The sequence below is a fragment of the Xenopus tropicalis genome, chromosome 1 (assembly GCF_000004195.4).
Source record: "Xenopus tropicalis strain Nigerian chromosome 1, UCB_Xtro_10.0, whole genome shotgun sequence".
NCBI classification, from domain to species: Eukaryota; Metazoa; Chordata; class Amphibia; order Anura; family Pipidae; genus Xenopus; species Xenopus tropicalis.
Window position 1 is genome coordinate 157,905,886 of NC_030677.2, and position 17,450 is coordinate 157,923,335.

Below are 17,450 nucleotides of genomic sequence, written 5' to 3' on the forward strand. Positions count from 1 at the left end.
CCTGTAGCAGTCTCCCATTACTACAAATCCAATAAATAAAGAATAACAGTTATATTATAGTAAAAACCAGTTCTAATTCTTCTAAATCCCAATATGGTAACTTGAAGGAAGGGTTGACGTAAGGAATAATTGGCGCCTTGGTGAACCCCCAAGTGAGACATCCATTACAGGGAGGAGTTTGCTCTCTTGTATGGCAGTCTGAAAGCAGGTTGAAGGGGAAAGTAATATTGGTTCATAATACAAAATTAGTGACCTCTTCTCAACTATATGTGAATATGAGAATTTTACAATGTATGTCAAGGCAGTTGGAAACCTGTACTTTTGTTATTTTCTAAGGACACGCACAAAGGTGGCTTCTTTACCTGGCATTCTAAAGAAGTTACATAGTTACATAGGGTTGAAAAAAGACCAGTGTCCATCAAGTTCAACCCATCCAAGTAAACCCAGCACACTTAACCCACACCTACCAATCTATACACTCACATACATACACTATATATACAACCACTAGTACTAACTGTAGATATTAGTATCACAATAGCCTTGGATATTCTGATTGATCAAGAACTCATCCAGGCCCCTCTTAAAGGCATTAACAGAATCTGCCATTACCCCATCACTAGGAAGGGCATTCCATAACCTCACTGCCCTCACCGTGAAAAACCACCTACGCTGCTTCAAATGGAAGCTCCTTTCCTCTAATCTATAGGGGTGACCTCTGGTGCGCTGATTGTTTTTATGGGAAAAAAGAACATCCCCCAACTGCCTATAATCCCCTCTAATGTACTTGTACAGAGTAATCATGCCCCCTCGCAAGCGCCTCTTTTCCAGAGAAAACAACCCCAACCTCGACAGTCTCACCTCATAGTTTAAATCTTCCATCCCCTTAACCAGTTTAGTTGCACGTCTCTGCACTTTCTCCAGCTCATTAATATCCTTCTTAAGGACTGGAGCCCAAAACTGCACTGCATACTCAAGGTGAGGCCTTACCAGGGACCTATAAAGGGGCAAAATTATGTTCTCATCCCTTGAGTCAATGCCCTTTTTTATACAAGACAGCACTTTATTTGCTTTAGTAGCCACAGAATGACACTGCCTGGCATTAGACAACTTGTTATCTACAAAAAACCCCAGATCCTTCTCCATTAAGGAAACCCCCAACACACTACCATTCAGTAGATAGTTTGCGTTTATATTATTTCTACCAAAGTGCATAACTTTGCACTTATCAACATTGAACCTCATTTTCCAGTTTGCTGCCCAGTTATCTAATTTTGTCAAATCGCTCTGCAAAGCGGCAGCATCCTGCATGGAACTTATAGTTTTGCACAATTTAGTGTCATCAGCAAAAATAGAAACAGTACTGTCTATGCCCACCTCCAGGTCATTAATAAACAAGTTAAACAGCAAAGGCCCAAGGACTGACCCCTGCGGTACTCCACTAACCACACTGGTCCAATTAGAAAATGTTCAATTTACAACCACTCTTTGTACTCTATCCTTCAGCCAGTTCTCTATCCAATTACAAATATACATAGTGTAATATCTAAACTCCAGGTACCCTCTGAAAGCAAAATATTAACCCATTTTATTATTAACCACTGCCTGCTGTGTATTTCTTTCATTGACTAAGTCATTGGAAGATGGATAGAGCATTCCTTTTAAAAGAAATCTAAATACATAGGATTGATCAGAAGGGACAAGTAGACAAGAAGAAGTTGTTTTATTAACTGGAAATGTAAAATAACATTTCAAGATTGGCACAGATGGACAAGAGCATGTTTCAGGCGTACTTCCTTTCATTTGTAGCCAGTCAGCTTAATAAGCCGTGCAAACACAATGTGAACATCCTGCTGTGCGATAGCACTGGGTATTAAAAGACATTTAGTCGGTTAAGTTGGCATTTTTTATATGCTGTGCTGTTCGTGTGGTGATGCCTGCACTATTTATTAACATGTTGATCTCTTACAGCTCCCTTGCCAAGCCTTACCCCTGGCCCCTGGGTCTGTTGTAGAATCCATTAATTAGAGGAGTGATTGTGATTTCATTTGCACTAGAGTCCTGACATGTTATGTTACATCTCATATTGACAAAACTAAGGCAGCGATCACAGAAATAGAGTTCAAATGACATTATATAATTGCTCATCATGAATTGAAGCCAACTGTATATTTGCTAAACTTGAGGAAATGATTATAATCAATCCAAAAAAAAAATGGTGACAATGGGATGGGGGCTGAATCATTGTTGCTAGTATATTTGTTTTGAACAGCAATGAAATGTCCTATACATAGGACATTTTTTTAGTGCCTCTGTACATTTAGTCAGAGCCAGGCCAAGATGTATCGGCAGCCAGCACCCCGCCGCCACCTCTTACTGGCCAGTGCCAGTGTCTGGTAAAATGAATCAATGGCAGTAGATTTTATTGCAACTATATTTTATTTTCTTGCAGATGTATAAAAAAAATAAAAGCCCAGCACAGTTGTAAGGCAAGCTATTGGTGTTTCACTCTGGTGGCCAGGGAACTCCTGTGGTCAGCCTTTATCATGCAGTTCTAACAAATTCCATGTTTTCTCCAGTGGGACAAATGCAATTCAAAGACAATAAAATAGTCTAAGAAAAACCTGTCCGACCTTTTAGTCCTTGGTCCTGTACTCACAATGCTACAGAATTCATTCTTGCATTATGGAACAATGCACCTACCACTGGGAACTACTGGACTTATTATTCTATCTGCCCCCCGTGACTGTAAATGTTTTGTAGCAGTTACCCAATACTTATCTTTCTAGATCACTGGCACAGTTTAAGTTTGTACTTTTAATTTTATTATTTATTTCTTTAACTTTTTATTAGCAATTTCCCCCCTGTATTTAAACTTTTAGCAATGATGTACCATATAATGAAAAATACAAATACTGTGCTGCTGCCTCTTTTAATTTATAAAAAAAAACAACTTGAGGACTTGAAAGGAAAAGATAAAAAAACTAATATTTACTATATATATAGACCTAAAGGGGCAGATTTATAAAATTGTGATCTGGTATTCCCATACATTCAATATGGCCAAGTAGATGATTAATTTGATTGAGCCATTTTGAGCAATATGATAAATCCATAACAATGTTAATCATTGTCTTCAGAAGCTTATGACTATGGCAATTCTTATCCTTCATTTTTTCCCAGTTTATTTTGAAAAATGCCAGTATTGATCTGTATTTATCAAATACTGTAAGTGGTTTCCCAAATGATATATCAAAACAATGGAAATAACATCAGACTTTAGGCTCTACAGCTGTTTTGAGTGAGTCCACTCATAGGAACAGTAGCTTACAACAGCTGCAGTAACTGCCTGAGGGGATTTTCCTTCTGTGACATCTGCCTTATACAATGAATGCTTTCCACACTAGAAGGTAAAGAGGAGGGTAGCGTGACACAGGGGTTTGAATAGAATAGTTGCTAAATGCAAGAACCATTGTTCTTCTTATTTCTATCTGTCAGCCCTATCTGAGAGCTTACAGGGGTAATTAATCTAATGTTTAAGGGCTCATTGATGACTGCTGCCACATTTGTGGAAGCGCAAAAATTCATTGAAGGTACTTGTGCCTAAATGCGCTCCCTACACCTGTATATAGTGGTGTAACTATAATACAGCAGACCCCATAGTCATGAGTCTCCTTCCCCAGCCCCTCTCCTGCCTCAAAGTTTGCTGCCCACCACAAAACAGCACCAGCCAGAAGTGTGAGTGGGCTGTGGGGCAGGTTAGGGGGCTGCTGTCAGGCAAATCAGTGTGCTCCAGGACCCACCCAAAGATTTTTCTGCAGTGGGCCCTGGTGCTGACAAGTTATGCCACTGCCTGTATGTATTTCTGCCAAGTGTCATTGTATCTGTTGTACCCACCCAGTCTGCATGGAAAAACCAGAGTTTGAGGTGGCAGTAATTCCAGGGTTACCATTGCAGGCTGGGTCAGTCGGCATAGACACCCATAGAATCATATTCACATGTCATTTTAACTCCTAACACCTAGCTCTGAAAATGACACAGTTAGTGATGAGCAAAATTTGCGAAACGGCGAAAAATCCGCAAAATGCATTTGTTGTGCAACTTTTTCTGTTGTCTGTGCCCATTTTTTACACAACCATGACCAATTTGACACGACCACGACTCAAAAAATTTTTCAGTGGCAAATTTTTACGGAAGTTTTGCAAAACAATTCGCCAATGGAGAAATACTGAAATTCACTGTGAATCCATGCCTGGCAAAAAAATTTGCTCATCGCTAGACACAGTCTCAAATATTACATTTCTAAACTCAATTGCAATTTATCCTCATACATTATGGTTAAAAATAATGGCAAACTGCATGCAAAATTGCACTTCAATCACATTAATCACGCAATCACATTAGTAAATGAGCCCTTTAGTGTGATATAGACATGTATTTTTCTGCATTTTTTTTTTTAATTTATTTTTTATTTGAACTATTTGCCTTATTGTTGCTCAGCAGCCGGAAATTTTAAAAGCTTTTGTATATTCATTAATAATATGCCTCCTTTTATATAAGATTTAATCATGCCTTTAAGAGTTGCCTATGTGCTATTCCTTTATTCCTGAGCAAGTATAAAAGCTGACCTTGTAGAGATAGTGACTTATTGTTCGAACACAAAGCTCACAAACCTGGTTTTGTAGGAAGTGGGGGGGGGGGTCTGCATCCTACAAACACAACAGAAAATGAACTATCCATGAATTTAGATAAAGCATACGTGGGCCTCTCTTACGTATCTTTGTTGGGGCAAGATGGCACTGGGATTATTACAAGTTTCTCATGGGATAGAGTGTTGTGCTGAAGTGTCGACCTGTGTATCAATTCTAAATGAGTTTTACAATAAAGAATTGGACCATAAAGCAACAACAGTGTCTCTAAGAGAAAATGCCTTAACAGTTAATATTAAATGTCCTTTCTATATTGCAAATGGACAGAGGAATTACAAGTTATCTGAGAACAACACTGTCTACATTAGACTTAAAGAGATACTGACACCTGAAATGATCATTGTCATATCATTGTCTTTGAATGAGCTTTATAATTTTGCCTTAAAAGTATTTATATATGTTTTTACATTACCTCTCTGATCCCCCATGTTCCTCTATGAGGGGGCTGCCATATGTGTGCAGCAGTAGGTCTTAGGCATTAGAAGTAGAGATGTAGCGAACTGTTCGCCGGCGAACATCGGGTATGTTTGCAGTTTGGGTTTCCGCTGCAAAAGTATTGTACAATACGCCGCACAAGTCACACATGGCGTTTTTCCGCAAATCCCGTTTTCATCATATGTTTGCAGTTTGGGTTCGCGCCGCGTTTTCCGCAGCAAAAGCAAAAGTATTGTACAATACGCCGCACAAGTCACACATGGCGTTTTTCCGCAAATCCCGTTTTCATGGTGTTTAGCGCGACATAGCAAAAAAGCCGCGTATTTTCGCTAGAATAGCTTGCGTTTTTTGCGCAACTCTGTGCCAACAAAGTATTTTTCAGAGAAGTTTTTGCCCTTGATCCCCCTCCTGCATGCCACTGTCCAGGTCGTGGCACCCTTTAAACAACTTTAAAATCAGTTTTCTGGCCAGAAATGGCTTTTCTAGTTTTTAATGTTCGCCTTCCCATTGAAGTCTATGGGGTTGGCAAAGTTCGTGAATATTCGCGGGTTTTGGCGTAAGTTCGCGAACTTTTTTTTTTAGGTTCGCTACATCCCTAGAAGCTGAAACTGACAGGCTGAGAAGGGACAGTCAGGTTGGCAAAACAGTCAGGTTTAGGAACTTCAGTAACAATTACTTACAGAAGCAGCCCTATCAGCTAAAATGATTAACATGACCTATAGGGAACTTTTAATGTACATTAATATTCAAAAAAGTAGTTCTTTGTGTTAGTATCACTTTAATTTAATGGTGCACTACCCCTTTAGGCATCTACCTATTGCAACACAAAAGAAGGGCCGATACACCCATGAGAGATAAGGAATACTTCATCTTATTTGTTTGTTTTGGAAAAAGGAGGGCTGCTGAGTAATTCATGTTTTATGCAGATGAAACAGGTAAAGAATTGGCTTTATGTCAGAGAACCCAAATAATGGCATTTTTATAACTAAGTACTGTGAGTTCTTTCATTTATTTTTGATATTTATGATATATTTAATTTCTGCACACAAGCCTGTATTTTTTGAAGATTTATATTGATCCTAAAACATTTCCTTGGGTCTTTTAACGGATAAACCAATTATATTTTATATATGGCCTGACAGAACTAGGAAATTCAATTTGCGTGGCAGCGCCTGCTCTGACAAAATGTTTGTTGCTGGTATGTGATGTGTCTGGCACCACCCTTAGCAAAGTAGGGCTCTGCTGAGAAATGATTCATAAAGCTTTGTGAATCTCATTTGTGCTTTTGTACAAGATCACATTTGCCTGTTCCAAAGCAAAGCCAATGCTCCAAACTCATCATTCCGAGGCCGTTACTGATTAATATTCAGGTCTTCAATGACCAGCTGGGAGCTCTGGCAAAGGCAAGAAGAGCTGGATCCTGGGCATTATCCCATTTGGTACAGAGCCTGGCCTAAACTTCAGCTGCCAAGGAAGATTTACAACCTGCCTTTTGCTGTTGATGTCCCAGCTATGTATTAGAGTTTATTAAATGACTGTTCAACTTAGTGTCATCTGACTGACACCCCTACGTTCATGCCAGGTCACAAGAACGAAGAAAAAAATTGCCATATGTAATGTAGCCTGAATCAATTTTTCTGTGATAACTGCATTTTCCCTTAATATGAGGCTTCCATCTGCTGAGGCCAGAAATATCCAAACAGAAGGTTTTAGGGAAATCACTTAACAGCCCAGCATTTGTGCAGATTCATTATACTGAACTCAGCAGTTTCTCTTTATGGGCAGACTTATTGTTAGAGTTTGATACCGCAGACAGAAATCCCTACTGGTTTTATCCGAATTTCAGCACAGTGGAAATATAAGTGAGCCAAAATGTTACAGTTTATTGAACAACATGTCAACCAGTCCCTATTAAAAGCAAGCACATTTATGCCCAATAGAATGCATTTTGAGATCATTTTATTCCTGTTTGTACCTAGCTGCTATAAATAATGTATGGTTATATTAAAGGGGCAGTTCAACTTTAAGTTAACTTTTAATATGTTATAGAATGTGTAACACTTGTTTGGCTGTAATTAGGGGTATGAACCAGGCTAGTTGGACTTAGAGCATGTGTTACATGCAACCCCCTTTCCCAGGATGGGCCTCCGCTATATGGGAGCTGTGTCTGGGGCTATATGGTGTAGTTTAACTACAACTCACACGGGTGTTGTGCTGTAGATTAAAGGAATAGGACGCCAGGAGCTCTTGCAGATTAACTAGATGAAGCTTTATTGTCCAAGACAATGTTGTATCAATGCAGGGATCAGCAAATACTCACACAGAGTTGAGGTAGACCAGCATACAGAAGTACAATCGATAATACAGATGAGCAACAGGTAGAATATGATGTTTCCCTAGTACTCCCTTCTCATCAAGAGGTTGGGTAGGCAAAGCACCAACAGAAAGATAGGTTCAGGCAGCTCACCGGCGTAGTCCTTTCTCTCTGGAGGTAGGGCAAGGCATATTTGCTAACCTGATTTCCTAGCACTTCTGTGTCCCTACAATAAGGCAATAAAGGCCTAGTAGGAAGACTACTCCTTTCCTAGTATTCTGGATGGGGCTAAGGCTGCCTGATTTCACACCTCCTAGAGGGTGCTATTACAAATACTGCTATGCTGTCTGTTCCTCATTCACGGGCCCTGTCCCCGACTTTAACTTGTATGGATATGGCTACTGGGCCGGATCTGTACCCAGGCTCAATGGAGAGGTGCTTCAGGTAGCAGACCGGCAGCCAAAGACTGACACTATATCAGTCTGCAGGGGGAGTGGTCAACCTGTATAGACCTATGGGGAATAGTGTAATAACTGTAACTTAAGTACAGGGGCTATTACCCAATAACAGAAAAGGTGTGAAGAGGTAGGGGATAACACCATAGGGAGCTTAACCCTATGGGTCCCTACAAATGACTAGTTCTTAGCAACTTTTCAATTGGTCTTTATTTTTTTTTTATAGTTTTTGAATCATAGTTTTGGATCATTGCTGTTAATGGATTGAATGCTCAGGGTTTGTGTATTGATAGTCCACTAATCCTGAGCAGCCCATGGAATCATACCGTACATAATGCTGTAAAGTTGGGTAATTCTGTTAGCAGCTTAGCAGGGATGAAAGATCTCCCTTTAAAGGAAAAAGCCAGTGCAAGTAATGCTATATATACCTGGCTGTGCAACACCGTATGTGATCAAGGTTGCTATCTCTATAGCTGAATGTAGGCCCCTTCTTAAGGTCATAAGCAAAGTAAGTGGATAATCTGTGGCTACAAATAAAATTCCCAGAATCTGCACTGTAAGTGATTTTGTTTTATAAATGGGCCTCATTGCTAAAATGTATATTTTTATCATTCTGGAGATGGGAAAGTAGGGCTTCCTAATACATGGCAGGTTTGTGCAGCAGGGATAGAAAACATTGCTGCATCACATGGTTTGCAAGGAAACAGTTTTGTTGACATAGATTCTACGTAGCCTGCAAAAAAAAAATGACAGCCTGCTGATGACGCAGAATCTACGCACTGTTCTTGTAGCACTTATAGAAATCTACCAGGGAAAGCTTTAATGAATGAGTATTGTTACTAAAATAGATTTTGTATAATTTAAGCAAGTTCTAACCTGTTTTTATATTTCCTGCTAGACATGGGCCTTTCTGCCTTGTTTACTCCAGTGCTGTGGAGTTCCTGGTATGAATTTGTATGAATTTGCTATGTCCTTTTATATCACAAGCCAGCAGCATATTGATTTGTTTATACAGGAAAATGGAGAAGATAAGAAAACGAACAAAAGCATATGCTCATAGTACTTCTGTACCTTGTATTTCTAGCGTGTTAGGGTAATGGCACATGCAGTGCTTTTCCACCATATAAATTTACGTTTTTTTGTGACTTGTACTGTAGCCCCCATTAACTAGAATTGGAAGTGCAAATGTGAACATTTTTAAGCCTGAAAACACTAATTAGAGCATGCATATTCCATTAAATACAAATGGAGACATGAGTGGTGATTTATCATGAAACCTTTTCAGGCAGCTTCAATGGGACCTGTCACCCTAAAAAATGATTCCAAATCCAGTGATGTAACAATATGCTGCAGGCACCCCCTTGGTTCAGGCCCCGTTGCCATTTTAATAGCTCATCATGTGTCCAGAATTGGTCTCCGTACTGGAGATCACTTCCAGGGCTCTGGAATTCATAGTGACAGAACTGGAGTTTCCAAAACCCGTTGCAATTCAAGCAGAGTAGAAGGCAGGGTGCAAAATGTACTCTGCCTTCCATGATGTAAATGAGCCCTACTATCAATAATATTAAAATTTCTGATGGCAGCAAGGATTATACCAGTCAGTTATTTAAAAACATATTCCCTGATTTTAGAATTCCTGCGTAGAGATGAGTGAATTTTTTCATCAGGCATGGATTCGCAGCAAATTCCCCACAAAAAATTGCGGTCATGTCAAAATAGGCATGGTTCTGTCAAAAAAGGGCACAGTGGCGTCAAAAAAAGGCGCAGGCGTGTAAAAAAGGCATGGTTGTGTTAAAATTGGCATGGCCATCAAAAAAGTCTATATAAAAGTTGTGAGGAGTTTTAAAAAAAGATCCTCCAGTGCAAGTTATTTCCAACTATCCAGACACTGGGCTAATTTGTGGATATAGTTGCCAGTATATCTAATAAAGCTTCCAATCTGTATTAGGCTTTGATTATATGGAAATGTCAATGTCTTTAACAAGCTTCACCTTCCATTGTAAGAAGTTCCCAGGGTCAGGATGCTGAGATAATAAAGAAATAAAGAAACTTCCAAATTCAATGACATATTATCACAATAACCTCCCAGCATTCACAACCTCTGTGAGTTTCAGTTGTCACCTCTCTGAATTCTTACATTGCACCATTGTGATTGGATTAGTGGAAGAGTTTATATGCCTTGGATTTCCCATACCAGTCAGTTGAGCTAATGAAGCAATTCAGAAGAGTAGCAAAACATCTTCAATGATTACTCAGCAACTCCAGTTGCTCTAGATGTACTTATACTAGAGATACCATGACCTGGATGAATGCAAACCTTCATAGAAATCAACTGCTGCTCCTGGAGAGATAGTTCAGCTGGATCAACCAACCATTTGCTGCTGCTGCAATTAATCCGTATGTCAGTCTAAGAAAAATGTAGAGTTGGATGTAGAGGAAGTTTAGAAGTTTCTGCAGGATCACCCAAAACTGAGTCTAATGTAATCTAGTAAAATCTGCAACTGGTCACAGTAGCACAGGGTTTTGTTGATGGTGTGTATTGATTCAACAATGGTCTACCAAAAAGAGCAAAGACATTGCTTTCAAGTTACATACTGATTGGCTGATATGGCTTACTGCACCTGGGCAAAGTTTAATTACATAAGGGGTGTGTGTATCTTCTGCCTTCACTTTTTCCAGTTTTATGTTACAGATAGGTGCATATAAAGAGAAAGATTTAGTTCCTGTTAAAACTATCAACGTCAGAATTTGTGCCAGATCCTAGCAGTTGGTGTTGTGTTTTTTTTGTTGAATATCTGTTTTTAGCTATTAACCTATTTTGTTATCTGTAATCATGTAGGAAAAAGCAGTTTAGTGGGGTAGGCATGAGACAGCCCTGCTTTGACCAGAGTTGTTTTTTTGCCAACCTCAGTGGTTATGTTTAAACAGAAACTCCTTAGTCACTGAGAGCAGCACACAAATATACTGATATCTTTGGGAAGAGCACAGGTTAATCAGTTTAGCTAATTTGCTGAGCACACATGTTCAGGCTTGTAATTTCATTAAATTCTGTTTTTTGTGTCCCTTGAGGCTTAGTCTTCTCAACTATAAGGCTAATGCCACACGAGGCGTAGGGCTGAAATTTTCGGCAAGCAGAAAAGCGCTTGCCGAAAATTCAGCCCTACGCCTGCTAACTGTGCCTGCACCCGAATGAATGGAATACGCTCGGGTGCAGGCACATGTAGCCGATATACGCATGAAAACGCGAGAGAATGCAAAGTCTCGCGTTTTCATGCGTATATCGGCTACATGTGCCTGCACCCGAGCGTATTCCATTCATTCGGGTGCAGGCACAGGTAGCAGGCGTAGGGCTGAATTTTCGGCAAGCGCTTTTCCGCTTGCCGAAAATTTCAGCCCTACGCCTCGTGTGGCATTAGCCTAAGAGGGACCAATTTTAAGCTAGACATCTGGCTTATAAGATATTGAAGAACAAAAATAAAAAAAATACAGACTGTAATGGTTAATGTGTTAGAAAAGGATGAAGTGAGAGCAAAAGATTTGAGTTAGTTTGTACAATCTCTGTTTATGTATATTCAGGCTCTAGAATTTGTATATAAGGATGAAGACACATGGAGCTACTTAGTAGCAGCTACTTGTCATGGCTACTAAATGCCAGAAAATACACTGCCATAAACAATACTGAGAATTGCCTCCGCTAAAACACACATAGAGACAATTATCAGTAAATGACAGCGCCGGATTTAAAATCCGAGCGCCCGGAGGCCACCCAACTCAGCCGCCCCCCCGCGCATGCGCAACTCGCCCAGAGCATGCACGCGCAACTCACCCCCCCCAGCGCACGCATGCGCATTTTTGCGGGCGCCGACATGAACACATACGGAGCAGCGGGGAGAGGTCCTCGCTGCTCCGTATGGGAGCAGAACTTCGGTGCGGCGGGGCGGCATGCCGCCCCTAAATGTTTGTCGCCCTAGGCCCGGGCCTTTGTGGCCTCGCCACAAATCCGGGCCTGGTAAATGATCAGCATTGTCTGTTTATGTAGCCAGGACAAGTAGCTGCTACTAGTAGCTCTGTTTGTCTTCACCCTCAGCACTTGGCCTCCATCTTTGTGTTCCTATATACAGATTAAAAACCTGTTATCCAGAATGCTTGGGACCTGGGGTTTTTCAGGATTAGGCATCATTCTGTAAATAAAAAAAATTTAAACATTTAAGTAAACCCAATAGGATTGTTTTTCCACCAATACAGGTATGGGACCCATTATCCAGAATGCTCGGGACCTGGGGCTTTCCGGATAAGGGATCTTTCTGTAATTTGGATCTCCATACCTTAAGGCTACTAAAAAATCATTTAAACATCATTTTAACCCAATAGGACTGTTCTGACTCCAATAAGGATTAATTATATCTTAGTTGGGATCAAGTACAAGGTACTATTTTATTATTACAGAGAAAAAGGAAATCAATTTTAAAAATTAGAATTATTTGCTTTTAGTAGAGTCCTAGGGGCTGATTTACTAACCCACGAATCCGACCCGAATTGGAAAAGTTCCGACTTGAAAACGAATATTTTGCGACTTTTTCGTATGTTTTGCGATTTTTTCGGATTCTGTACGAATTTTTCGGATCCAATACGATTTTTGCGTAAAAACGCGAGTTTTTCGTATCCATTACGAAAGTTGCGTAAAAAGTTGCGCATTTTGCGTAGCGTTAAAACTTACGCGAAAAGTTGCGCATTTTTCGCGTAAGTTTTAACGCTACGCAAAATGCGCAACTTTTTACGCAACTTTCGTAATGGATAGGAAAACTCGCGTTTTTACGCAAAAATCGTATTGGATCCGAAAAATTCGTAAAGAATCCGAAAAAATCGCAAAACATACGAAAAAATCGCAAAGTACCGATCATTACGAAAAAAACGCAATCGGACTCCATTCGACCCGTTCGTGGGTAAGTAAATCAGCCCCCTAGAGTCCTAGAGATGGCCTTTCTGTAATTCGGAACTTTCTGGATAGTGGGTTTCTGGATAAGGGATCCTATACCTGTATGAATTAATGCACCTTAGTTACCATGAAGTACAAGGTACTGTGAACAAAGAAAAAAGGAAATTATTTTTTTATGTAATTATTTGATTAAAATGGACTCTATGGAAGATGGTTTTCCTGTAATTCAGAACTTTCTGGATAACAGGTTTTTGGATAACAGATAACATATCTATATTTAAATATGCCATTTGTGTGATTTTTTTTTTTTGCATTTGTATATTTCATGATATAGAGATATTCTAGCTGTCTGTTCAGGGTCGGACTGGGCCGCCGGGACACCGGGAAAAATCCCGGTGGGCCCCGGCTCTAGTGGGCCCTGGCGGTCCAGACGCAACCCTTTGCCGGCACTCCCCCTCCCGAACGCTCCTCCCCCGATGCGTCAAATTTATGCGCTTGGGAGAGGACGTCGGGTGGGGGCCCTGCGAGGGGGGTTAGGGGGGCCCCTACGGGGGGGGGGGTGGTGAGAGGATGCGCCTGCAGGGCCCCTGGGTCGGGAGCCCCGGTGGGCCCTTCACACCCCAGTCCGACCCTGTGTCTGTTGTGCACTATTATTCACAAATGCACCTACTGAGTGTGTACATTGGTTTCTAAGGGTGGTGTCACTAATGAGGCTGTGAATATAATGTATAAATATTAGCTAGTTGTCATTGGACATTGCCTAAATTAAGTAATTTGTAAGAATTACAACCTTCACTATAATAAATTTAAAATCTAAATATTTTATGGTCAACCTATAGATGTTTCCAGTCATGCTCTCTATCTGCCTTGTTCTTTCCTTTTACAGCTAAATATGCCTTAAGCTTGTTAGTGCAGATCCACAGGACTTGAACTTTGGCAACGTCTAAACATGATAGTCTGAGAGTTCAGGGCAGGTATGTCATTACTCATAACCCTCCTAGAGACTGGACTACAGCCCATTACTCTATTAGATATCTCTGCTGTAAGACATATTGGGGGGTTTAAGTTGCATAATTATAGTTACTTGAAGCAGCTAATCAACAAACACATTCTGCCAGGGACAACACTGTGGGACATAATGGCAGTATTTCTGCATAAAGACTAGTGATGGACTTCTTCTGCAGAAGCATCTATTAAACAGCCAGACAGGATCTACTGTGAGCATGCATAAATGTGTAATACTGTACTAGAAGTTCCAAAATCAAATTAATTGGATGTTTGCTGTTAGACAGCTTCCCAAAGGCACAGTAACATGTCTGCACCATTACTTTTTTCCATATTTTTGATTATGGCGTTGTGCCCCTAGAGAGAGCAGTACATTTATAGCAAAAGCATAGGTGCTAGCCCTTGTTATAATAGATTGAAGTCCTGTTCTCTCTCTTCTAACTGTAACTAGAGCATTGATGATATTTGCTTTGAGCAGAATGTTCCAGAGTCTCTCAAGGGAAGTCTCACAAAAAGTAATGCCAGATTATTTGGGACACACATATTGCTGTTCTGAGCATTGAACAAATTAGCATTTATATAGAATATTTCATTTATTTTTAAAGAATGTTTCCTATTAAATATAAAAATCTACATGAGATGCAAGTACATTGAGAGAGTATGTGGGGACAACTAGCCTATTCCATGTTAGTGATAAGTTTTATGTCACACAAGCAGTTTAATAAATAGCTAGGAATAGGCTTTTGTTTCTCCTAAAGAGTCATAATAGTCCACTTGCCATAGAGAGATCTATTTCTAGCTAAAGGTTTCTGCACTGGGACAAAAGAATTCTGGCCTAATACTAAGGCTGTTCTGCATCACAGAATATAGGAAACGAAATATTGGTCACACAGTTATTTTTTATGTAGTATATGAAGAACTTTATTGCAATGGATTTACCTGGCAGACTGAAAGCCTAGAAAATCAATCATCATTTGTCACTGTCTATAGCGTTAACATCAGTATATAATGTAACAGGTATAACATTGGATTTCACTGCTAGCGAGTTGTTAGTGTTTTATTTAGCTTTTTTGTTATGTACAGGAATATGAAAATGAACAGGAAACTGAATGCATGCTGAATGAATGTAGTAGTGTTACCATTGTACTTTTTGCAGCAATAGATGGGCTGGTAGATTTGCAGGAAGCAGCTTACAACTAAGGCACCTTTATGTCCGCTTACGTTCCTACTATTGTTTAGAGGGACGTCTGCATTTAGTCATCCCTAAATTCAGACTGAAATTGTATTTGCAAGGTCTTTTGTATGCAGAGACCCCATAACTCATGCATTGTAGATACATAAATGTTTCCAGACAAGGTTGATTCTGCCCCCCCGCCAACAGCTACAAAATGCTTCTCAAGAGGCATAGCTAAAAGAAGCGTTATCCTTGTAAATAATTGGGAAGGCTACAGAATCAGTCAGTTTATGCAAATGCAAGACATAAAAAGGTCATGGGGCACTCACATCCCTTTATCCAGACAATTTTTCTACTCGGCAATTGTAAGCATGAAAACCCAGAGCAAAACTGCAAACACTGCACATTGGCTGCTTCCATGTTAAACTTTATAATACTGAATAGCGCCTCCTTCAGGTGAGATATGTATAAACTACATAAAACAAACAAATCTCTCTACCATAGATGATTAAACAAACAAGTAATTCCTTGAGACAGTATTTCCTTATTTCAGCAGTTGAGTGAATTGGTGCAGATTCTCTATAGGACCCTGCCTTGCTGTAGTACATGAGCAATGTGTAATAAGCAATGTGCAAATGTCAGTCACACATTATAGATCATTCATCACATCTATAGAAGTGACCTAGTTTGACATGACTTTGTTTCCATGCTACAATGAGGAGGCGAGTCTTGTGAGTAACATATTTTTGGGGCCATGATCACATTTACCCTGTACTACTTTTCCCTCTTTCTGATGATTTTGTAAAAACATTGCTGTAAACAGAGTTCAGCTGAGGTTTGTAGAAACAGCCATTTATTAGAATACACAACCAGGTTTAATATCTTTGACACCTTGAAGATTGCTATGTTAAGTCCTGACCAATGGGGTAGGCACTACTTTGCTATATAACAAAGTAGTGACTAGCCCATTAGCAAAAGCTGGAATATCCAATAAGAGGGAAGTTGTGGACATTTCCATATTTTTATTCAGTGGATGATAGCAACAATCTTCTATTTAAGTTAATTGATTTATATATTATTTTAGGGAGCTTTTAATCTTCTGTCCTTGTGTGCACAAGAAAAATATGACCATAGATGATGCAAGGGCAGGTTAGTGTGTAAATTGGGTCTCAACTAGGGGTAGGCAGCAGAGGATAGAACAATGTTCTATTGTGCAACTATTTTGGAAAAAGAGCAAACATGTTTACTGTGATTTAATGCTGTGTTGCATCTTTATTGTCCACAAGCAGCCTTCCTAAAAATCTATTACAGTGTCCATAGCCTTGAAAATGACTCCCGGTCAGCTAAGATCCGATTGGTTAATAAAGTCATGTGGCAGCTTGCAGGCAGTATATACAGTATAATGCAAGTGGTGGGCATGGCCAGCTGGCACAACCATAGATGGAGGCACACATTGCCACCCTTGTCCACATCTGCTCTGTATGAAACTCCTTCTACATGCAACTTTTTTTAGTCACGTATTTCGTTTCAATTGTTTTTGTATCATATTAAAAAAAAAAAAAAAATTGCAAGTAGGAAAATAACAGTTTTCTGACGTATCTAGCTAATTAAAAAGTGATTGTGTTTCACATATAGACATCCAATAGGACAAACACACCTTACGATTTTGTTCATGATAATTCTGTTAAGCTGATTTTCCACTATTTATGGAAATACAGTGTTTTTCTCAAGATTTCCAAAACAAGCTGCTCAGATTTTCAGAGCTTTTTGATGTCACTAAAACATAATTAAAAAGGGATTGTGTTTCATAGTAATTCCGTTACTAATAACCAGGATAATTGTCTATTAAAAGAACAACACCTGAGATGTTAAGCAGTCAAATCATCAGTTACCAAAACTGCAGGTGTAGCAGGCACGCAAACCGCTGTTACCCTGGGCAACCAATCAGCAATTAGCTTTGATTGGTTTAGTGCTTAAAAAACAGTGCAGTCGCGTATCCTATTAGCTGTGAGTGATTGCTAAGTTGGAGCAGATTTGTTCAGGGCAATCTACTCTGTGTTGCAAAATAGTTTCAGTTGGTCACATAACTAACCCATCAAAGCCAAGGCTTTAAACGGAACCATCATTAGGTGAAATGCGTGTGGGGATGGTTTTGCTTTGTTACATAGGCGCACATTACAATCCTACCAATGGAACATTTTTTTGTGTATAAACTTCACACCTTCCATAGATCCTTACATGTGCTACTATTTCCTTTGTACATTTACATAGAAACAAAGATCAGTACAGTGACAATTACATGTAATGGCCCCTATGTGCAATTTGACTTGATCCAGTTTGGTCACTCAAAACATCATGCTATACATTCCAAAGATATTAAGAGTAGTTAATAAATATCAGTGTCGGTGGACGAATCTATTTG

At 39.7% G+C, this 17,450-nt stretch overlaps 1 protein-coding gene across 19 annotated transcripts in view; it reads left to right on the forward strand.

Moving 5' to 3' along the window:
• rimbp2 (RIMS binding protein 2) overlaps nucleotides 1-17,450 on the forward strand; it is a 199,095-nt gene that overhangs the window by 82,533 nt on the left and 99,112 nt on the right.